We start from the raw sequence: 24,009 nt of genomic DNA, 5'->3' as shown, positions 1-24,009 counted from the left end.
TAAACAGGTTATGTTCATTGGGAGGCTGTAAGGCCTGTCTGATCTCAATCACTGCTTCTTGCATACTGACTGCCAGTCATGGGACTAATATATCACATCCTATCGAGGCGTGTAATTATTAACAGTAATCTAACATATACTCCATTAAAAGTGCATGCACTTCATATAAAAACATCCCCTTTTTTCTTCGAACTAAAGGTATACCCTTAAAGAATCAAACTACTTGCATGACAGAAAAACAAAATAACATTATGTCTGAACGTATTTTAACACAGTTGAATAAATGTACAAGTCTCTGAAATGTATTGGCGATTTGCTTATCCATCCAACTTGAGTGATGGTGATCATTGCTGGAGTCTGCTATATGTTTTCAGAATTCTGGTTAGAGTTGTTTTGTTTATGTTACTTCCTAGACTGTGTTCTGGTTGCTCAGTGTTTCTGGTTGTGCTATTGTTCTGATTTGGCATCAGTTCTGTCGCACTGTCATGCCAATTGGTGTTCATTCTTGATGCAATTTTGGTTCTGGGCATATGCTGGTGATTTCTGCTGGATTCCAGCTGCCATCAGTTGGGTGTTGTACTGAAACTTTCTATCTGAAGTTCAAGTTTGATAATTCATTACCTGCATGCCAGTCATGGGCATCTTTCATTTTCCCCTGTTTTTCAAGTAATGCATCATGCATATCTGGGAGTGTCGACAGGTAATGACTGGAGAGTTTGTCTGCTCTTTTCTGCAATTCCGTATTGGTTCCACAGTGCAATGTTTGCAAGTTTGGAATGGGTTTACGTATTCAGTTCAGTGTCTTGTAGCCTGTCAGCCGGTGATCTGCATTGCAGAGTTAGTTGGTCTTCTCTCAGTGTAAGCACAGGGTTTCCATTGGTGCTCCTTGTGGTCTCTGGTCTTCGCCATTGTCTTGACGACACCAGGATGGTGATCAAGGATAGGTCCTTGCACGGCTGTAGGACTATGATCACTGGACCTGTGATATCCACAATATAAAATTTCTGGGGTACCCTGGTGAATCTTGCTCGTAACACTTGAGTCTAATGGACCCTAGGGTGGAATCGCTGAGCCATTGTGTGTAGTGAGTTTGGCAGTTTTTTTTTGACAGTCAGAAGCCATACAATGATATATTGATGTGTGCACCAGACACAGCAGAATGCCTTATCCCCATACAAAAAGCAAGACACAACATTTCTGTACAGAACCAGTTTATAAATAATGGGGCCAGATTCCGGAGCTCTGCGGCTACTGTACATCCGGAGGGGTCACAGATGGGGGGGCAGAGGTTGCCGAGGCAGCCAGAGTGAAGTTGGGAGGAGGAGGTGAAGCGGCTCTCGAAGTTACAAGCTGCAGGCGCCATCACCTTAACTACTCATGGTGTACAATTTGGTCCATGCCCGCGTGAGCTCTATGGCCTGTGATTCGCTGTTTTTCAACTGTTCTGCCATTTCATTGGCCAATGGGTCATTGGAATTGAGTGCGCTGCGTAAAGCCTGGATGGAGAGAAGGGCCGTGCGGTTCTGCAGTGCTGGAGATCACTTGACTTTCAGGATGTCCAAGCAGGTTCCACCCAGCTTTTCCACATTGAGGTGTTAGATCTTGGTGTCAAAATGGATCATGGGCGCTGCCTTGGGTACTCCTCAGGCAGGAAGAGCTCCATCTTGAAATTTCCCCCTTCGAAGGGCAAGTCCTAGGGCCAGGCAATCACCACATGAAAGTATAGAGCGTTGGCCTCATCAGGCTCCACTTGGATCCCTGGTACTGACTCCGTCATCAGACACTGTGTCTCCTTCATGATGTGCCTTGACAGCCCAGCCATGTCCAACCGAGTCACAGCCGAGCCACAGACACCATCTGGGAGGCCAGCCAAGGGTGGGGAGGCAGCTGAATCATCACTTGCCATGTTTATGGGTACATACATTTCAGTGTACAAAGTGGCAGGATGTTTGCACCGTATCCAGTTTTGCATGTAGATTATGCTGACCCTTCATCCGTGAGCATATAATCTGGATGATAGCAAAGGCTTCTGATGGGTACCACTGTGCCAATACATTCTCTGATGTTCATCATGCTGAATGTCAATTCACTTTGTGTGTCGATGTGCTGGCCATCCTCATCATCTGAATGTTTAGCTTGTGGATCTTGTCATGATGGTGTTTGGCATGTTAGTCGGTTGGTTAGAATGGTGTACCTGTCTGGCTTCTGGCTGTGGCTTGTCATGACATCGAAGTACTTGCTCTGGCCTTTGTTTTGTCTATTGGTGCTTCCAGTGTCTCCTGGTGTCAGAGCCTACTGCATACGGCATTAAAAACTGGGAAATTTCTGGGTGCATGTATGGGGCCATACCGCCTGCATTACTTACTAGTCCTCCCTTCATAGGCTATAGTGTCAGCAGTGGATGACTTACTCATAGTCTGTAGACTCTCTACCCATCAGTATGGCTTTGTACTTGCATCTGCTTTGTAGTAGTGCCTCCATGGTGTAACATTTGGGTTAGTCCAAGATGTCTTTTTCCATTGGGGTAGATGCTATCACAAGGTCAATTATACTTATGGTTAGCTCCACTGATGTAAAGTTGCAATCATGCCCTTTGTCTTTGAATCTGCTTATGAATTGGTCAGTGGTTTCTATTAGTTGTTGCCTGAAAGACATGAATTCCAGATGATGTATTCTGAAGTTGAGCTTTTCTCAAATTGATATTCGAGTGTTGACTATTTTTTTTTTTGATCTTTCAGATGGTCATCAGGCAGACCAGATGTATTCAGTCAGTGGAGTTATTCATTACCAATAGAAATTTTAATTTTAAGGTCTTTCTTATCAGGTTTGGAAATATTGAGGTCCAAAAACACAGCTTCATGCTTTGTCAGGAGAAAGTGAATTCAGAGAGGAGATCCGTTGCCTTCCAATTTAGTGTTGGAAATTTTGTGGTCACATTCTAGCTTTTTACAGGATTTTTAATGCAATATCATATCACAACACCTTATACTTTGTTGAAAACCTAACACACTGAAGACTCAAAGAAATGTACTGTCATTCTTCCTTGACCTTTCTGGGATAAATTTATGCTTGATTTCTGTGCAGTAGGTCCCACATATGATCTGGAGGGAATGTACAGAAGATGTGTGTTGTGAAGGCATAGCTCCTGCTTGCCACAAAGGAAACACTCTTGGTGAGATTGATAGGGAGTCCAGGAAGTACTCTGCTGCACCCCCTGTCAACGCAGTCCCAAATTGATATTGCAATGGGGGATGTTTGAATTTGCTGTGGTTGCTTTCAATGATTGGAAGTGACCTCCTCCTCAAATTCCAAACCTGCTTTTGCTGTTATGCCAGGCCAACATGCTAGGAAGAAACAGGTGTCCCCGGCTCTCATTTCTACCTTCGTATTTCAAATAAGTAAATACTTGCTTCCATTGCTGACTTAATTCAAATGTCAATGAGATCACTATAACTAGGTGCTCTCCACAGATGCTCACTGGGTAAATAGTTCTGACGTAAGGTCGTTCATCTGAAATATTGACTCTATTTTTCTCTCCACAGCAACTGCCTGACCTGCAGAATACATCCAGCATTTTCTGTTTTTATTTCAGGTTTCCAGCAACCGTGGTGTTTTGCAGTTGCCTGACTGTTCTGCTGATTGTTTGCAGCATTTTACTTTACCTTGTAACTTAACTAATTGATTGTTTATTCAAATCAAAATGGTGGAAATTTTAATTGTTTTGACAATTAGATTAATTATGTCAATTATTATTATAGCTAAGCTCCTTAAAATGATCTACGTAGTGTCAATGAAAATTGTTTGGCCGACGGTGCAAACATTATTTCCTTACAATATTCCACATTATGACTTGTTTTGATTATCAGCTAATTTTCATTCTAAAAAATAGACTCAGAATTTCTCTCTTTTTAAAAAAAACAATTCAGTTTCCTGGCATAAGCATAAAATAGTTATCTGCTCTCAGGGCAGAGCAGCCTTGGTCAGCCTTCATCTGCACTTAAATTTAAAGCATTTGAGTCATACTCTGTTGATACCCCAGAGGGAATTTGCTAGAAAAATATGGCCAGATTAGCTCCAAATAAAAAAGATCTATGCAACATATATTGGTAAATAGTCTGTGATACAGCCTTGCAAGTAATGAGAAATGCACATGGCTAATCTAGACACTGGTGCCATCTGCCAGGAGTCTCAAGGCAGTGATTTATATTAAGACCATGTTAAATGGAGATTAACCTTAAAACCACTAAAATTATAAGTCAGACATGGTAATTTGATGGTGGTCAGAAATCTTTCGCTAAATGATTGACAATTATGAATTTTCATCACTCCTTTTGAAATGCAGTGACACCCTAGCCAACAGTTTGCCTGAGCAATCAAGATGGATTGGTCCTCGAAGTACTGCATTGCACTAAATCAAGATATAAATTGCACTGATTGCATAATTTATACAGTTCAGCAAGTATAGGTTAGAAATATCTTGCAGATAAATGACATAAAACACTACATTCATAATAATAAAGCGGCATTCATGAAATAGAAGGGAACAAAATATAGTCTTGTAATTTGTCATTCAACTCACTGTTGAGAAAGTGCTCCAAGTGTGTATTCCACACCAATGACTTCAATCATCTTTTCTCATTGTACTTCACTGATTCCATGGTAAGTCTGCAAATTACAAATCTAGAATCTCCTGAAGGAAATGTGAATGATAATTTCTGCCCAGCGCCTGCAGTATGTAGTAAATATGATGGCTAGGTTACCTCAAAACCAATCAGTAGGACTTGCGTTGATGTGTGACATGCCCCAAAGCACTTTGCAACAGATGGACTACTTTCAAAGTAACAGTTGAAGAATGTTTGGATGTCACCTAGATTAATTACCTACTAAAGGAGTGGAGTTTGGTTAAAGGAACTGTTACAAGAGGGCATGCTGGAAAAGTTAACAAAAGAGCATGCAGGGACAGAGGAAGCTAGAGATTCATGTGCATAGATGTTTAAAGTTGGCAGGATACATTGAGAAAGAAGTTGGCAAAGAATATGTGACCTTGGACCTCATAAATAGTGGTATTGAATACAAAAGTTATGCCGAACCTTTATAAAGCTCTGATTCAGCCACAACTAGAGTATTGCGCCCAGTTCTTGTCACGCCTTAGGAAGGATTTGAGGGTCATTGAGAGGGTGCAGAGGAGATTTATCAGCATGGTTTCAGGAATCAGAGCTCTTATGCAGAAGGTCATGTTGGAGAAGCTGGGGTTGTTCTCTTCAGACGAAATTTGATAGACTCGTACAAGGTTATGGCAGGTTTAGATAAGGTAGATAAAGAAAACTTTTCCCATCAGCTGATGGACTAGGGAGTATAGATTTAAAGTTTTGAGCAAGAGATGCAGGGGTGGGGGTGGGGGCAGTGTGAGAGAGAACTTTTAAATGTACTGAGTGGTAGTGATCTGGAACTCACTGCCTATGAGGGCAGTGGAAGCGAAGATGATGGATAATTGAAAAAGCAAATTGGGTGGGCACTTGAGGGAAATAAACTTTCAGGGCTATGGGGACAGTGGTGGAAATGGAACTAACTGAATTGTTCTGCAGAGAGCCAGATTGGACTCTTAGGGCTGTATCGGCCTGCTTCTGCATGATAATAACTCCATGTGTAGATAACTCCATAGTGAGATCCCCACATCACCTCTACTGGGAAAGGAGCACCATATTAAGTGCCCATCAGGGACTTAACTGGCCGGTGACGGGCCTTCCCTGCCATTTAGGAACCTGGGATTAGAAATCATTGTATGTGTGTGTGTGTGGGGTGTGGGTGGTGGTGGGTGGGTGGGGGGGGGATTGGGGAGGCGGGGGTAGGAGGAGGTGGTAGAGGTGGCAGAGGATGTTGGAAGCTTCCAGCCAATCAGAGGCTGGCAGGTTTCCTTTGCCCATCAGTACCACCAGGTACAGAAGCAGCTGATAATGATGCACCCACCAGATGCTTAGGATCGCCAATGGCCCCAAGCCCCAAATGAATAAGAGATGATAGGGGCTGCAGAGAGATAGTCGCTGGCATTGGGGAGGGCAAATGGACAGTGGGAAGAAAGGGGAAAAAGAGGAGGGGAGTTGCTTTCAGTGGACACCCCCCTTCCCGACACTGGGTCCCTTAATCCCCTGATAGGGTTTATTTTTCAAGCTTTCCACATAGCATGTCCTTTGCCTGCCTAACGGCAGCAGAATGAGACCCTTAAATGAGCACTCATTTGCGAATTAAGGGCCTCAATTAGCACCTGGGTGGGAACACAGTCCATGAGCCTTCCTGCCCGGACTTAAGCAGGCAGAGGAGGGTAGGTGGTAGGGCACCCTCCCGCCTGTTTAAATGTCCCCCCTCTAAACTTGCTGCCTGGTGGGGTTGGGGGGGTGCATTGAATTCCACCCTATGACCCCCTGAACTTGAATAGTGTTACGGTCTGAAAGGCTACAAATAAGGAGACCTTGAGGGACTTTGTGAAGTTACTAACTTGAGGGCGCTCTTTGGTAGCATCACTCTGTATAACTATGGGAAGAGACAATGGAAAATTATCGAGAGATAATTATTGCCAGCAAGAATGGTATAAGAGGCAGTCTACTCAGCCAATCAGTGCTCAGTGCATGAGTCAGACCAAAAGAACACACACAGGAAGTTGACAGATTATTAACTACTTCTGCAGGATGCCAGTGGAGAAGTAAGTGTTTACAATGTTCATGAAGCAGAAGGATCGAACATTCTATGATTCGAATTGTACTCCTGATACAAAGTTATATTCATCTCTCTCAGTAAACCTGGACTGTCTTAACATTAATAAAACTATTAGTTATAAAAATGTAAAGGCTTGGCTGATCTCATTTCTGATTACCCTAAAGAGTGAAGAGAGAAAAAAATAAATACTATAAAGATTTTGGCACCTGACCTCACAAACTAGATTAAGACCAAACTAGATTTGAGTTTGCTGGGAGGAACTTGGAGAACTTGCAACTGTTTTGGAAACAGAGGGATAGTGGATAAGCTCGGGGAGTTTATAAGGCTCCAGAAACCGGAAATAGAACAAGCTTGGGAAGCTAGTAAAATGGATTCCAATGGGGTAGGGAAACTGAGTGCAATAGGTAAATGCAAAATGTAGCTTTGGAGCTAAAACAGGAAAGGAAACTCAAGGATAGACAGACATAGGTGATCTAGCTAATAGATCTTTTACTTAAAGACTTTTTTTCTTAAATTATAATTTGATGCAGAAGCAGAATTGAAGACAATGGGAGCAGTTAGCTTAGAAACACCAGTTTCTGGAAGATGGGATCATCTCAAAACTGATAAGATGCTCACTGAAAAGGAAACATGCAATGTATTAGTTTAATAGTGCAATAGCATCCTTTTGTGACCATTTATACATGCCATCAAACCAGAATAAACTAGTTTTAGTTGGTACTTGACCTTATATGTGGCACACTATCTCTTTTCTGTCGTGCAAAGATATCACATGCGGGAGTTATAAAATTGGTCTAAAGGGATACAGAATCGGAGTTGGAATGTTGAATCCAGCAGTCAGAGTTCCAGATGGTGACCTGAGAAATCCATTGGAACTCTCAATTAGATCCTCAGCTTCATCTTTGCCCTTTATTCTGTTAGTATGCCCCTCCCGTATACCAACAGGGAAGAGTGTTAACAATTGTGCAGACAGTTATAGTCCTTTCATAGCAGAAAAAAGCAGTAAAGTAGCTACAGAAACTTCCCCTGTTCAGACAAGCCAAGAATAACAAAAAAATTTGGAAAAGGTAGAGGAAATTAAAAGTGTAAGGGCCTTCACTGCACCAGGCTTGAATGAGGACCTGGACTGTGAGCTTCATGCTTTGAACTATTGCAGCATAAGGTTAAGTAAACATTAGAGATTGAAAATTAACTTGATTAATAAAGGTTAAAATGTGAAAGGCTGCACAATTTTAGTGGGCAGATTCTTTGATAAGGCTGTGCCACACCCTTCCCTATCTCTTCTCCAGCCCCACAAATCCCCATGATATCTCCACTTATCTAATTCCCCCCAGTTTTAATCTCTCCACTATTGGTTACTGAGTCAGTTGCTTAGGTCACACAATTTGGAATGTCTTGATTACATTCCCTGCTTCTCTATTTCACTTTCTTTCTCTAAGACACCCCTTAAAACCTACCTCTTTGATCAAGCTTTTGGTCATCTGACTTAACATCTGCTAATGTGGCTCTGTGTCATATTTTGTTTTATAATGTTCATCTGAAGAACCTTGGGACGTTGAAGTTCTGTATAAATATAAATTAATGGTGTTATTGTTATTGAATGTTTCAGAATGTCACTGACTGCACGCACCCCACCGCCCCCCCACGCCCCCCAAGCTTATTATGCGCTAAAGGTTTTGTTTAACCGTGAAACTAACTTTTTCTTCAGTTATATTCATTATTTCTTATGTCATTTGAAAAGACACCTAAGAAAAGGACAACTCAAAAGATGATGACTTATAATATAAAACTTTTGTAAGCGTTTGTTATTTTGGTATCTTTGTGCAATGCATTAATTTGGAATAGCAAGTCCTTCCATTACTGGGTCTGAATTAATATGATAGATTTATTGCGGTTCACTCACTCATTCAATTATGAAAACCAACCTTTAGTTGTGGCATTTGTGAAATTCTAGCCGTTATAAACTATATGAGAGTCTTTTGTTCTAGACATGAGGTTATCATGTTAAAAGCTTTTGTCCTTTTTGAATTTCTTATCCATGCCAAGGATATAGCAATTTGATGTGGATAAGAAGTTAATGTTAATTCTAATTGATGTGTTTAGAGTTGCATTGAGTATTGGAGAGCGTGAACCCTGGTGTTAGCTGAGGGAAGTTGTTTAGTAAAGGGCATCAATTTTGGCTTGCTTTGGTGACTCTTAAATTTTGAGAGATTTGAGCTGCTTCTTGGTTGTATTGGAATGCAATGGCCGATCAGGAGCAATGACCTGGACTTTCTCTCTCAGATTCTGAGGGCAGAGTCGGGACATTTCCTGGCTGCATAAAACCCGACCCTGGAGAAATTGGCCCGAAAGGTCAGACTTTCATTCTGGGGTGCCTAGGAATGAGGCTGGGCAACCCTGAGAAGAGTGTAAAGGATACCGGGTGCAGAGACAGGCTGCTGCCTTGGTGTGCAAGCACTGTATTGAACTTTTTTTAAAAAGACAGAAAATCATAAAACAGTCCTCCAGCCCTTAACCCTCACAACCTGCACCTCCCCACACAATCCCTATGCCCCATCCATGCCAACTGATGGCACCTCATGTCCTCCACACACCCGCATACCCTCCACTGGAGCGTGACCCCAACGCAGTGCTCAGAGTTTGGTGAGTTGAGGGAATCTTAAATTTCTTTGTAAAAATCTAATATTGTTTGTATGTAACATTTAACTGCAAGTACTGTTTAAATTCTAAGTCTCGCCGAGGGGCCTACAGGGAAATAGAAGCTATCCACTGGCAGCAGCTGATAGTAAATTAAGAAAACTAGCTTGAACTGTCTTTTCTGTATTTGGGCTCAGCAAATCCCTTTGTTTCAAAACATATAAATTCAAGCATTCTCAGTGCGACCTTGCACTGGAGTGTGACCTCAACAGAGAGCTGAGAGGTTGGTGCATTGAGGGGTCAGTCATTTAAGATGGATATGAGGAGAAAATTTTTCTCTCAGAGAGTCGTGAGTCTTTGGAACTCTCTTGCTCAAAAGGCAGTGGAAGCAGAGTCTTTGAATATTTTTAAGGCAGGGCTAGGTAGATACTTGATAAGCAAGGGGGTGAAAGGTTATCGGGGGTAGGCGGGAACGTGAAGTTGAGGTTGAAATCAGATCAGCCATGATCTTGTTGAATGGCGGAGCAGGCTCGAGGGGCCGAGTGGCCGACTCCTGCTCCTAATTCGTATGTTCATATGTTCGTATGCCAACTTATGAACCCGCCCACCACCCCACATGGCCCCTCATACCCTTCATGACAACCTATGCCCCTCTGCCCACTCCCATGGCCCCTCACACCCTTCATGCCAGTCCAGCAGCTAGTGCCTATCCCTAATTGCCCTTGAGAAATTGGTGGTGAGCTGCCTTCTTGATCCACAGCACACCGTGTGGCGTAAGTACACCCACAGTGCAATTCGGAAGGGAATCCAGGATTTTGACCTAGTGACAGTGAAGGAACGGTGATATAGTTCCAAGCCTGGTTCAAGGGAGAGACCCCTGTGCCAACCAAGTGCCAACTCATGCCAACCCATGCCTTCACCCACCACTCTTTGCCCTTGTGCCTATCATGCCAACACACCAAGTATCCACCATGGACAGACCTCAAGACCCATGATGAGATTAAATAAAATAAAGTTACTAGTGCCTATTATTGCAGACTTTATAAAACACTCATTCATAAAAAAAAAACATTTACTACATTTACATTCCTTCAACTACATTATTCCTTATAATGAGAATCATTTCATTCAATTGCATAATCCCTTATAAAAACAAGCACTGGAATTCATAGTTCCACTTCAAAGAGTCCATAACCACTTGGCGTTGTCAATAAAACTGTGAAATGGTAGGCACTTGTTATGACATAGCAGTTGGTAAAGGCTGTTTCAAGTAGTATGTTCGATATGCAGCTCTAAATTCAGGAATAAGATCACCAGTTATCGAGAGGTTTTTATATCAAACTACATAAAGCATTTATTAATTTACACAGGTTAAACATACACACATGGCTACAAATTACAACTATCATAACTTTTTAACAAATTCCCAAACTAATCTCCACTAAGGCAACAATAATCCATAGACTTTAAGCAGGCACCAGCCAAAGCATTTTCACCTTACAAATTCAAAATGAGGTGCCTTTCACTTTGGTTCCTTTGCAGACAGTTGTAGGCTTACAGCTGCTTTGATGTTACATGCCTCTGCCTGCACACACAAAACTGCTTTCTGTTATACCCAGCACTTCCCTTAGAATGTAAATTTTCATTGTATCACCAGGCCCTTTGAGCCCCACCTTTTCTAACAATAAAACCCCTTTCATAGTACCAATGTTATTAGTAATACAAACATATTGCTTGGTCTCTCCTAGCTAGGTGCAAGATTTCACTCCCCTTCTTGAATGCTCTATTTAACAAAATGCAAATGCCCTCTACCTTAGTGTTCACATCTCAAAACTACTATACATCAAAGTACCCAGACTAGCTGGCTTTAATCCAATTAAAACATACACAGACACACTCACAGGCTAAATCTCTATTTAAAAAAGATAATTTCCAATAATATATACATTAATAGCTTCATGACAGCACCCTATTGTGAAAATGGACGGTTGTGAAATGCAGCACTGGTAGTAGTTTTAGCAGTAATGGTAACCCTAAGGTTATGTTAACAGACAGAGTGAAATAGTAATAATTCATTTCTGACCCTCAACAATTTTTCAAAGAGCTAAAAGGCAGGAGTTTTAAATGCCTTGGCAACTTGACATCTCCCTTTGATAGTTCATCCTGACACTTTTGACAGTTGATTTTGACAGTTCCAATGAGCTTCACATTTCCAATAAGTTTATGTACTTTTTACACACATTCATGCCTAATTTTGGAATCATAAAAGGCACCTTAACTCTCCCAAAAGACACTTGACTTTCCCCAAAGAGCACATGACCTCCCCCAAAGGTGTCCTCACATCATATCCAGAGGTATACCTCACTTCTCCAAAAGGATACCCTGGCTACCCAAATGAATCCACAAAGTTCAGGCCTGCTCCTAGTAGGTCTAATCTTTGCACATCAAGATTCAGGCATCTCTCTCAGCAAAATCACATGAATAGAGGCAGCTGCTTATTTCTATGGGCAGTTGCCTCCGCAAAACATGCAGCTGTGAAACGTGAGTGGGCCCATTCCCCTCTCTGCGGAAATGATAGGTGTGCTCGGGGAGGGACTTCTGGAATTCGGTCTCATCTGCCATTTTTAAAACATCATAGGGGTTCTCTGTCATTGCAAAAATCCAGGCCAATGATCCTACGTGTGGGGAAGGGCCAGGGGCCATCAGTATGTTCATCACCAAGAAATCCAATAGGATATTCAGAAGGCTGGTAAGAACGTACAATTTGCTACCACAGGGACTGATTGAAGCAAAGCAAATAGATTACACTAGACAAGCGTGTGAGGGAGAAGGGAATATATGCTTACACTGATAGATTTAGATGAGGAAATAGGGGAGAAGGCTCAAATATTACATGGACAGGTTGGGCTGAATCTTTTGTTGTTGGGCTGCACTAATTACCAAATGAGTTAATAATGTGATACTGTATTTTGAACATCTCTTAAATAATTTGAAATGATTAAACAAATATTTGGCTTTACTCTAGGAATAAATGCAGGACTAGGAAAAATCTTGTCTTTTAAAAATGAGGCATAGGAGCGATAATTCTGGATTGTGTAAAATTTACTTGCCAGAATTTAATTGCGTTAGGATCTTTGTACAACTTTCACTGTTAAAGGCAAAAGTCTATGGCTGGAATTTTCTGGCCCTGTTGGCGTTGGGTGTTATGGCGGGCGCAGGGGGTGGGAGGGTGCCATTTGGATGGAAAGCCAAAAATCGGCTTCACTCTATCATGAAACCAGTTTGCAATCGTCCGCTCCACCCATTAATGGCAGGCCGCGTTTCCCGTCGCTGCACATCAGAATACTAAATTCAATACTTTAGCATCTCATTATAAGCCCTGCTCACCGGAATAATTCCCTCATGCTGGATCATCTGGGCACACTGGCGTGCAATCACGCAGACGTGTTTCACAATTATACCTAAGCGACTTGCACTTGTCAAGCTGCACTTAGCTTGGGACTTCGAGGTTTGTTTGCCTACCTTGCTTCAGGCAGCACTCATGGTCATCAGTGCTAGGCTTTGCACACAGCACCACATCACTTTTAAGGGGGTGCACGGGCTGGCCTCTAACTATACCACACCAGCCATAAGGCGGGGGTGGCTTGCTTGGGAGAACGGGGAGAAGTGGGCCTCAGGCAAGGGGAGAGGCTGCAGGACAAGGGCTGTACTAGGGAAGTGGGATATCCCAGGGAGTGTGCGAGGGCACATGTTGATCTGTGCAAGTGGCCTCAAGGTGATGAGGGCTGAGGAGGCAGTCTTCAGAGGAGATGAGGTCAAATGGAGATGTGAGGGGTTATGCCCTTTGAGCTGGCAGTGAGTGAGATGCCAGTAAATGTGTGATAGCCCTGTGAGTGTGTGAGTTTAGAGTGATAAGATGGTTGCCTTACCCTGGCGGCACGGATGAGATTATTCATCCTTTTTCTGCACGGGATGGCCTCGAGAGTGCAGCACTGGCATTGACCACCTCTGCCACTGACTGCCAAACTGGAGTGACGAGACTGACGGACCTCCTGCGGCCAGAGTGGGGATAGAGGACATTGTGGCGGGCCTCCACGGTGTCCAGAAGGTGTCCCAGCAACGTGTCACTGAATCCGGGGGCTGCACTATTCTTGGCTCACTGGGCCATATCTTCACTGGTGCCGTCTCCTGGGCTGCAAACATTGAGAAGTGTGCGTACATCTGCAGATAAAACATGGCGAGGAAGGGGCGAGGTAACAGCGTGGCGGGCAAATCAGAGACCACCCGCTAATGAGATAGCATGTTTCCTGTGGCTGCATAATTAATGAGACGGGAATGGGATGACATGTGTGAAAACCTAACATTGCGGCCAGCAGGTAAAACAACTTTTTCCCTCCTGCTACCACACTTTGTGCAAATCCGGGATGATTGCGCCCTATGAAAAGAAAGTAAAACGGAGTTGTGGTTCTTTTACATTTTGCAAAGTTTATTTAATTTTACTTGAAAGCTGATGCTGTCTGGGTCCATACTTCACTCCAGAGCTAAGATTTCCATCCCTTCCACCGACATTTAATTTTATTTTTTCTTGTATCAGATTAACTAGGCTTAAATTTTCACTCAGCAACAGCTTTTGCATTGCTGAATGTAAACATACATCAGTCATTATTACATTTTTAGTTACTTAATTTGATTGGATATTTCCCCACGGTAACAGAAGGAAATCAAGAAATGACAACTGTATGTTATGCAATTAAACCACTGGAGATCCCAAGAGGAGCTACAGTGCTTTAGTTGCATTTTTTTTTCACAAATAACCATGATTTTCAAGACTGAATGAGCGGTCATGGTGCAGGGTTTCTGAGAATAGTTTTTGAAATGAAAGTAACATCAGAGCTCTTGAGTAGCCTTTGCTGGAAAAGGATTGGTTCAAGGAGGAGATCCGATAGTAGTAAGAACGCCATCAGCCGTTACAAAATGGATTCAGGCTTCAGTAAAGGTTAAACTCTCAAAAGTGAAGAATGCTCAAAGAGTGGAGGAGTGGGATATAGCGGTTACCTCTGAAAGTCACTGCAAACAATTCTGTCTTAATGTAAAACCACCAAGCTTGGGCATTATTTAATCTGCAATCAAAATTAATAAGATATATTAATTGTTGCCTGGTAGTACAGATCTTGAGGATTGATGAAAAAAGCGACATGCTGTTGAAGCTTTTTGTCTTGCACTCATTGGGACAGACACAAGAATGCCAAATTTCAAAGGGAACAACAATTTTTACTGCTTGAGAAAAGGGGTGCAGATTGGTTGGTAAGTCAGCTGTTATTGGTCGTGACATTGTCACAGTGGATGCACCAGAGAGTTATTGTTCCCCCAACCTTTTGTTCATTAAAAAAAGGTGCAATGTCTGGACATATTCCTTTTGCCTGAATATGAATATATGTAGCTTCTAGCAAGTGTAACTGAGCAAGAAAGAGTCCAATCTAAGTGGTTCATGCTGTGCATCACGGAGGAAAGTTTTTTTTAAATAAGATTAAACATTGACAAGTCCTATCAGCCCAACAATACCAGCGCAGATTGAACTTATCCCTGATATTGAGGGGTGGAATGTTGCTGTGTTAAAGTTAACTAATATCCTCCATCTTACAGATAGACTGCATACAGAAGTTGAGATAATCTTGAAACAATAAAATCGACAATGTTTTGAGACATTGGATCAAACTTTTAATCATTTTATGGGATGTGGGCATCGCTGGCATTTATTGCCCATTTCTAATTGCCCTTGAGAAGGTGGTGGTAAGCTGTCTTCTTGAACCACTGCAGTACATGTAGCGTATGTACACCCACAGCGCTGTTAGGGAGGGGGTTCTAGAATTTTGACCCAGTGACAGTGAAGGAACAACTGTATATTTCCAAGTCAGGATGGTGAGTGGGTTGGAAGGGAGCTTCCAGGTGGTGATGTTGTTATTATTCCAGCTGTGGTTACCCCTGGACAAGCCTGACCCCAGAGTGGAACCCAGCTTGATAGATCCTAACTTTTATTTGTTTGTTTAGATACGTGGAGAGTAGCTACTGAACAGAGCCACAGGAGTCAGTTGATGAACTTTTAACAAAAGAATAAAACATTTATTCAACAAGAAAAGATGAATTATATTACAATACTCCTTTACCCATACCTTCACAGATATATACAAATTTGTAAGGATAACACAAGTTACAAAAGCTATGTTATGCTTTAATGATTACAGTATATACATAGTCCATGTAAACCAATAGGTACCCCGTGGTCAGACACACCACATTCTGAAACCAAGCGACAGATGCCACTTCAACCAGATGCTACGGATCTCTCCTCAATCCCCCCAGACACTTGACACATCATTAGTCAATCGGCCTCACTGAACTCTTAAACAAAAACAGAATTACCTGTAAAAACTCAGCAGGTCTGGCAGCATCGGCTGAGAAGAAATCAGTTAACGTTTCGAGCCTTCATGGCCCTTCGGCAGAACTGAAGCATAGTTAGGAGAAGGGAGAAATATAAACTGGTTTAAGGTGGGGGTGGGGGGGGTGGGGTGGGGGGTGGGGGTGGAGAGAGACGTTGAGGGTGTGGTGATTGTGGAGATGAGCAGATAATCAAAAGATGTCACAGACAAAAGGGTCAAAGAGGTGTTGAAGGTGGTGATATTTGTCTAAGAAAAGTGCTAATTAAGAATGGAAGACAGGATATTCAAAGTACAGCTCTAGTGGGGGTGGGGTGGACAGACTAACAAGGTTTTAGTTTTAGATTTAAAAATAATGGAAATAGGTGGGGAAAGAAGAATCTATATAAATTATTGAAAAAAAAAGGAGGGGGGGAGAAACGGGGTGGGGATGGGGGGAGGGGGAGTTTAAGATCTAAAGTTGTTGAATTCAATATTCAGCCCGGAAGGCTGTAAAGTGCCTAGTCGGAAGATGAGGTGCTGTTCCTCCAGTTTGCGTTGGGCTTCACTGGAACAATGCAGCAAGCCAAGGACAGACATGTGGGCAAGAGAGCAGGGTGGAGTGTTAAAATGGCAAGCGACAGGGAGGTTTGGGTCTTTCTTGCGAAGTAGCTTTTAGCTTTTTGTTTTTATCTCACTGAACTCTTGTCTTTCAAAAGAGGCTTCCCAATCTCCACTTTCCAAGAACTCACCTTGGAATCTTCTCCCAAACCGATGCCTTCTCTCAGACGCCTTCTGCAAGGGTTCACCCCCAAGGGTCCGTACTCTCCTTCCAATGTTCCTCTTTCCTGGGTTACCACTTGCATTCAAACTGTCTTCCGTGTACTCCCTCTCACTGACTCAGCCATCAACAGTACACAGAGAGCTGCCTCAGGGAGCTGAAGATTTAAAAAATTAAAAATAAAGAATTTTAAAATGTAAAAAATCATGTCCCCTTATGTGACTCTGTCACATGAGCAGGGACATGTTATGAATGAAATTTAAACATTTTAATTTAATTTTTATTTGTTGTTCGAAACCTCATCCCGCCCGTAGATGAGGTTTCCTAAAAAATCCAAAGGTCGCTTGGCCATTTCGTCTGCTGCCAACCATAAGGTTGGACAGGCAGTAAAAAAATGCGTTTAATTGTTACTTTAATGGCCTTATTAGGCCTTTTAAATTGTCGGCGGGCGCGTTGCAGCCCGCGTGTGCCCACCAACCGAAATATTGCGCGAGTGCGTGATGACGTTGGGATGTTTGCCTGATGTCATCATGCGTCACTTTACGTTCGTTCAGGTCGGGTGCGTGGCCGCCCAACGAGCGAAAAATTCTGGCCATACAGAAATACAAATCAAACTTTAACTTTAAAGCTAAACCTCATTCCTAACGCCCACAAATACCAACATAACTTACTTAAATTATCTTTATTTCCTAACATTGTTCCCATGTGTTTGCTGCCCTTGTCCTTTTAGATGGCAGCAGTCGTGGGTTTAGAAGGTGCTGCCTAAGGAGTCTTGGTGAGATCCTGCAGTGCATCTTGCAGATGGCACACACTGCTGCTACTGTGCGTCGGTGCTGGAGGGAGTCAATGTTTGTGGTGGTGGATGGGGTGCCAATCAAGCAGGCTGCTTTGTCCTGGATGGTATCAAGTTTCTGGAGTGTTGTTTGAGCTGCACTCATCCAGGCAAGTGAATAGGTTATTGAACAGTAAGTTTCTGCAAGGAACTCAATGACAGTAAATGTGGTAATTCCTAACCTATTATGTTTAATTTTGCATATTTGTCATACGTCTTCACAGAAACTTGATCCAATCATTGCTAAAAGCTGCTTTACGAGTTACTTGTATTCAGCAACATACCACCAAAAGATTAATCAAGGAACCAGCAGTGTTTTGCTTATATATTTTTTTACATATATTACATATTCAGTAAATTTTCCAAAGCCCTCCTTTTCCAATAAGTAGAAAATAAAGCTTCATTCTTGGCCAATCATGCTCACAACTGTGACAGTGGATCAGTGGAATTAAAGATTTTTTCACATATTCAGCACCATAGCAATTCGTTCACTTAGCCTGATGGAGTCAGATGTTACCAGGAGGAATATACAGGTGAACAGATTGCTCTCAGTATTTTTCCAAATTTGTACATTGTATATGCTGATGAATCTGCTGAGAATGGAAGAAACATGTCCAACTTTTGGCAGGGATTAGAGATGTCAACAATTGCAACTGGAATCATACATGGATAATGAAAATATCCAGGCACCTTACACGAGTTCATTATCCCTTATTTGTTTATATTATGACAAGTGAATGCCTATCAGGTAAAAATAGAGTTGGCTTGTGCAAAAGACCACAAAGTGGCACTGACTGCTTAGCTTAGTATAAAGTATCAACTGCAATTGAACAGTTAAGACACCAAGCTAATATGTGTGTCTAAGTTAAAAAGAAATTAATTGAGTATTCAATCGATTTTCATGTTGTATTAATTGTGTTCGGCCTGAAGGCCAACCTCAATGAGAGATTACTTTCAGGGTTGATGAATGACAATCAAATATCACATGTCGTTTTAAATGCCACAATGACAGTAATAACAACATGAATCCTGAAATGAATGGTAAAGGTGCATGAACACTTACGCGATTCCTCTATCCATTGTGCGAAGAAGGGGTATGGCCCTGTTTATTTTAGCACGTCATTAAAATGGCAGGTGGATGAAAGTGGTACCACTGTACCAAACACTAAGAGCCACCTAAAGGCCTCAGCTCCTGCTGTTGCTATCCTACCAACATAAACTGGGGTGTGGGGTGGGTGCGGGGGTGGTGGATGGTGGACTCTTCATCTGAACAGGTATACCCTGGCGGACCTGCCTGCGGCCTGTGTATTGGGGGCCTGTCCCTCCTGCCCAGGCACTATGCCCTACGGAGGGCCCCACTATCAGCGTGGGACACCCCCATGGAAAGATACGCCTCACCCCATGCTAAATCATCCCTCTTGCACCCTCATCCTGGCCTGCCTAACTAGCTGAGGTGAGACCCCCTCACTAACTTGTGTTCCATGTCCTCCTGGCTGTTCCTCCCACTGGGGACTGCTGCAGTACTGGCAGGGCCCACCGATTCATATGGCGCTACTGGTACTGAAGTGGTGGAGACCTCTAATTAGCTGGCAGCGCTTTGAGGTGGGATATCTGTTGTTTAGGCCCCAGAAGCCTCGATGTCAACTAGGTAGGTGCCTGATTGGCTGCTAACTGCATCAGGGTGCATGGGAATGACCTTGTTGGGGTTACGCACAGGCTCTCCAACCAGTGAGTGGATCCACTGCCGTGACCATTAAATCCAGCCTGTGGAGTCATAAGGCAGAATTTCCCCCTCCCGCCAGTTGTGGGAATCATGGTGGGCAGGGGCACTAAATTTGGTGTCAATGGAAAAGTCAGTTTTGCGCCAGCAGAAAAATTGTTTGCAATGTTGTTCTCCCGATGTTCAAGGTGAGTTAAAGGCAGGCCGAGATTCCCGCTGAGCAATGTTGGGAACCATATTTGCATTTATTTGCATCTCATGAATGCTCATTAAAATGTTGGAATCATGTTCACCCTCCAAAATAAGTGCACCGACAGCAGATAATTGGAACAGTTTGTTTTACGGCAGCTTCATTTCAGTCACAACTTGGAGGTCAGTGGACCCTGCTTTCGCCTTCCTTTCACACCATCACTGCTGAATATCGGGTGCCTGTAGCACAAGCTACACCAAGGCTGGGCAGGAAGGCGGGCTAAATGGGAAAGGGGGTGTTGGAGAGGTGTCTGGGGAAGCTGGGGGGTAGGGGGGGTTGTGGCGGGAGAGTGTCTCAGGAGCAGGCTCGGTGCTGTCAACTGTGGGGTCCTGGGGGATGAACTCTGGGTACTGGTGATAGGAGGGAACAGTCACAGTCTGAGGGGGGGATGTGGGATGCAGTAGGGTGGCAGGTCCAGGGTGAGAGTCTGGTAGGTAAAGGTCTAATGGGGGAGGGGGTCACTTGGGGGAACTAGATAGGTGACTCAGATAATGGGAGCGGGCATGGTCAGATTGGGCATGGGGACTGTCATGGGTGTTGGTTCTGAGGAGAGGGAAGACATGTGGAGGTGGATTGCGCTAGGATCCAGAGTAATAGAGGGAGGTTCAAGGGTGACAGAGGGGGTGGGAATGATGATATTGTGTGGATCTACGGTGATGAGAGGAAGTTGGTGGGTGACAGGGGAAGGGTAAAAGTTGGTGGACTGAACTTGAAAGGTGGCATGCACAATTTTTACAAACTGGCCTTGACCACACAGTTAGTCAGCCAGTGAGATCCCTCGAGGTGAGAGGAGGATCTTTTCGGGTGGGTGGAGTTCAAGGTCAGCACAAGTGGTTGACTGATAATAACTATGTGGCAACTGGATATCAGCGATGCTCAGTTTTTTTTTCCTCTCTGTGGAGAAGCCCACCCGGCAGCAGGTTGATTCCTGATTCATGGGTCCCATAAGATCGAGATCCCAGCAAGGTGTCGAGCTGTCATTCATTCTGTGCCATTTTCCACCAGCTGCAATCAGAGGATGAAGAAAGGGAAGGAAGTGGGTGTCTCCAAGGTGCCTGGCTGGTGGATGGCAGCCAGCTCACAGCTCCAAACCTCCATCCTCCTGGGTGAATGGTCATGGCTGACAATGACTCATGTGGTTAGCCTTTCTATGCTGCCAGGGCAATAGCCTCTCTTTGGAGTCTCAAGGCTAGTGAAGGCAAGTGGAACACTGTCAGAGGGAGGCTTCTTGTACATGGCTGTCATCACCCTGGTCAAAGAGCAATGTCTCAATGCGCAGTCATGTATGAATGGGAGGAACACCCATTCCTGGTCCTCCATGATGTCCTTCACCTGGAAGGGGTGGAGTGGGGATGCTATGTATAGACTGAGGCCAGGCGAAGGCCTTTGCACTGGCCTGCTGGCTTTGAGATTCAGGGAAACCTTTAAAGGATATGCTCACTAAATGTGTCACTTCAATTTACCCACACATCCACTGAGGCATTGATGATGCAGGCTGCAGGCAACCCTGTCTTGGTAATAACTCTCATCCAGATCAGGAGAAGGAGGACCCATCACCAGTTGGCATAGGGCCATGAGGAGGATGTGTCTGAGCAGCAAGAGGCAGAAAGGCCTCTACGAACATACAAATTAGGAGCAGGAGTAGGCCACTGGCCCCTCGAGCCTGCTCCGCCATTCAATAAGGTCAAGGCTGATCTGAATGTAACCTCAACCCCACATTCCTGTCTACCCCGATAACCTTTCACCCCCTTCTTAATCAAGAACTCATCTAGTTCTGCTTTAAAAATATTCAGACTCTGCTTCCACCATCTTTTGAGGCAGAGTTCCAAAGTTTCACAACCCTCTGAGTGAAAAACAATTCTTCTCATCTCTGTCTTAAATGAGTGACCACTTACTTTTAAACAGTGATCCCTAGTTCTAGATTGTCCCACAAGAGGAAACATCCTCTCCACATCCACATTGTCAAGACCCCTCAGGATCTTAAATGTTTCAATTAAGTCGCTTCTTAGTCTTCTAAATTCCAGTGGATACAAGTCTAACCTGCTCAGCCTTTCCTCATAAGACAACCCGCACATTCCTGATATTAGTCTAGTAAACCTTCTCTAAACTGCTTCTAATGCATCCATTACATCGTTCTTTAAATAAGGAGACCAGTACTGTACACAATACTCCAGATGTGGTCTCACTAGTGCTCTGTACAACTGAAGCATAACCTCCCTAATTTTGTAATCAATTCCCCTCGCAATAAATGATAACATTCTATTAGCTTTCTTAATTACTTACTAACCTTTTTGTGATTCATGCACTAGGACATCCAGATCCCTCTGAATCTCAGAGCTCTGCAATCTCTCACCATTTGGATAATAAGCTTTTTTTTTACTCTTCCTGCCAAAATGAATGATTTCTCATTTGCCCACATTATACTCCATTTGCCAGACCTTTGCCCACTCACTTACCCTACCTATCTCACTTTGTATAAAAGCAAAATATTGCACATGCTGGGAATCTGAAACAAAAACAGAAAATGCTGGAAAAACTTAGCAGGTCAAGAGAGAAACAGAGTTAATGTTTCCAGTCCACATGACCCTTCTTCAGAGCTGAAGAGAAGTGGAAATGTAATGAAATTTATACTGGACAAGAGGGGGTGGGGCAGGTGGAGCTGGGTAGAACGCCAGGGTTGGAGGGGTTGGCAAAGATGTAATGAACTAAAGGACAAAGGGAGTGTTAATGGTAGTGGTTAGTGCTAAAAAAGGTGCTGATAGTGGCAAATCTCACTTTGTAACCACTTTACGTCCTCTTCACAATTACTTTCCTACCTATCTTTGCGTCAGCAAATTTAGCAACCATTCCTTCGGTCCATTCATTCAAATCATTTACGTTAATTGTAAAAAGTTGAGGCCCCAGAACTGATCATTGTGGCACACCGCTCGTCATATCCTGCCAACTCTCTGTTTCCTGGTAGGTAACCAATCTTCTATCCATGCCAATATGTTACCCCCTACACCATGAGCTTTTATTTTCTTCAATAACCTTTGATGTGACGCTTTATCCAAAGCCTTCTGGAAATCTAAACACAGTACATCCACCGATTCCCCTGGGCAGGATTTTTAGGTTGGCAAGCAGGCGCGATCGGCGGGCCCGGGGGCAGCCTGGGAACGGACTGCCACCCGCGATTGGCCCCTGACCGTGATTCCATGCTGGCTGGCGTGAAGCGCATGCTGCCAGGGTGGGGGTGGGAGGAGGGCGGGTGCTGACGTAAGTATGGACACAGGCGAGCGTTGAATGTAAGCTCCCCAAAGGCAGAGGGAGCTCAGGGAGCTGAAGACTTTGAAAACAATAAGTAAAGCATTTAAAAACTGGGAAAAAAAATGCCCATGCAGCACATTCAGTTAGCTGAACAAATACATGATGAAAATTCTGCCCGTACATCTTTTTTGATTTAATAACGGAAACCTCATCCCGCCCTTGGATGACGTTTCATCAAAAATGCAAAGTCCGCCTGGCAGTAAGGTTCACGGACCACGAAAGGTCGGGTGCAATTGGAACTTTAACAACTTTAATTGTGTTCTTAATTGTTGGTGGGCCCGCTCTGACACTCGTATGCACCCACCGACCGAAATATCGCGGGAGCGCGGAGTGACACCGGGACACTCGCACGATTTCACGTCCGATTGGGTCAGGTGCACACCCGCACGCCAACCTAAAATTTCTGCCCCCTTTATCCACAAGATATTTGATCCTTCAAAGAACTGCAATAAGTTGATTAAACATGATTTCCCTTTCACAAAACTCTGTTGACTCTGCCTGATTGCCTTGAATTTTTGTAAGTGCCCTGCTATAGCATCTTTAATAATAGCTTCTAACATTTTCCCTATGACAGATGTTAGGCTAACTGGCCTATAGTTCCCTGCTTTCTGTCTCCCTCCCTTTTTGAATGAAGGAATTACTTTTCCAACCTAATGGAACCTTCCCTGAATCTAGGGAATTTTGGAAAATTAAAACCAATGCATTAACATTCTCACCTGCCACTCCTTTCAAGATGTTAGGACAAAGTCTATCCAGACCTGGGGATCTGTCAGCCCGCAGCCCCAACAATTTGCTTAATACCACTGCCCTGGTGATTGTAATTTTCCCGAGTTGCTTTCTCCCTTCCATTTCCTGATTTACAGCTATTTCTGGGATGTTACTTGTGTCCTGTATAATGAAGACTGAAGCAAAATACCTGTTTAATTCATCCACCATGTCCCTACTTTCCATTATCAATTCCCCAGATGTACTCTCTATAGGGCCAACATTCACTTTGTTAACTCTTTCCTTATTTAAATGTAGAAACTCTTACGATCCATCTTTATATTACTAGCTAGATTTCTCTCACACTCTAATTTTTCCCTCCTTGTTAATCTATTTGTCCTTCTTTGCTGTTCTTTATAATCTTTCCAATCTTCTGACCTGCCACCCATCTTTGCGTAATTATATGCCTTTTCTTTAAGTTTGATGCTGTATTTAGCTTTTATAGTTAACCATAGATGGTGGGCCTTCCGCTTGACATTTTTTGTTCTCATTGGAATGTATCTATTCTGTGTATTCCGAAATATCTGTTTAAACATCTGCCACTGAACCTTTATTGACCTATCCTTTAACTCATTTGCCAGTTCATTTTAGCTA

At 43.3% G+C, this 24,009-nt stretch overlaps 1 pseudogene; it reads right to left on the bottom strand.

Annotated features, from left to right (window-relative positions):
- Nucleotides 1–1,367: 1,367 nt before the first annotated feature.
- Nucleotides 1,368–1,822, bottom strand: LOC144680366 (ubiquitin-conjugating enzyme E2 N pseudogene; annotated as a pseudogene).
- Between the last annotated feature and the right edge of the window lie 22,187 nt (nucleotides 1,823–24,009).

This window comes from Cetorhinus maximus, chromosome 5, assembly GCF_964194155.1.
Source record: "Cetorhinus maximus chromosome 5, sCetMax3.hap1.1, whole genome shotgun sequence".
Lineage (NCBI taxonomy): Eukaryota > Metazoa > Chordata > Chondrichthyes > Lamniformes > Cetorhinidae > Cetorhinus > Cetorhinus maximus.
This window is presented reverse-complemented; position numbering and strand designations above follow the sequence as displayed.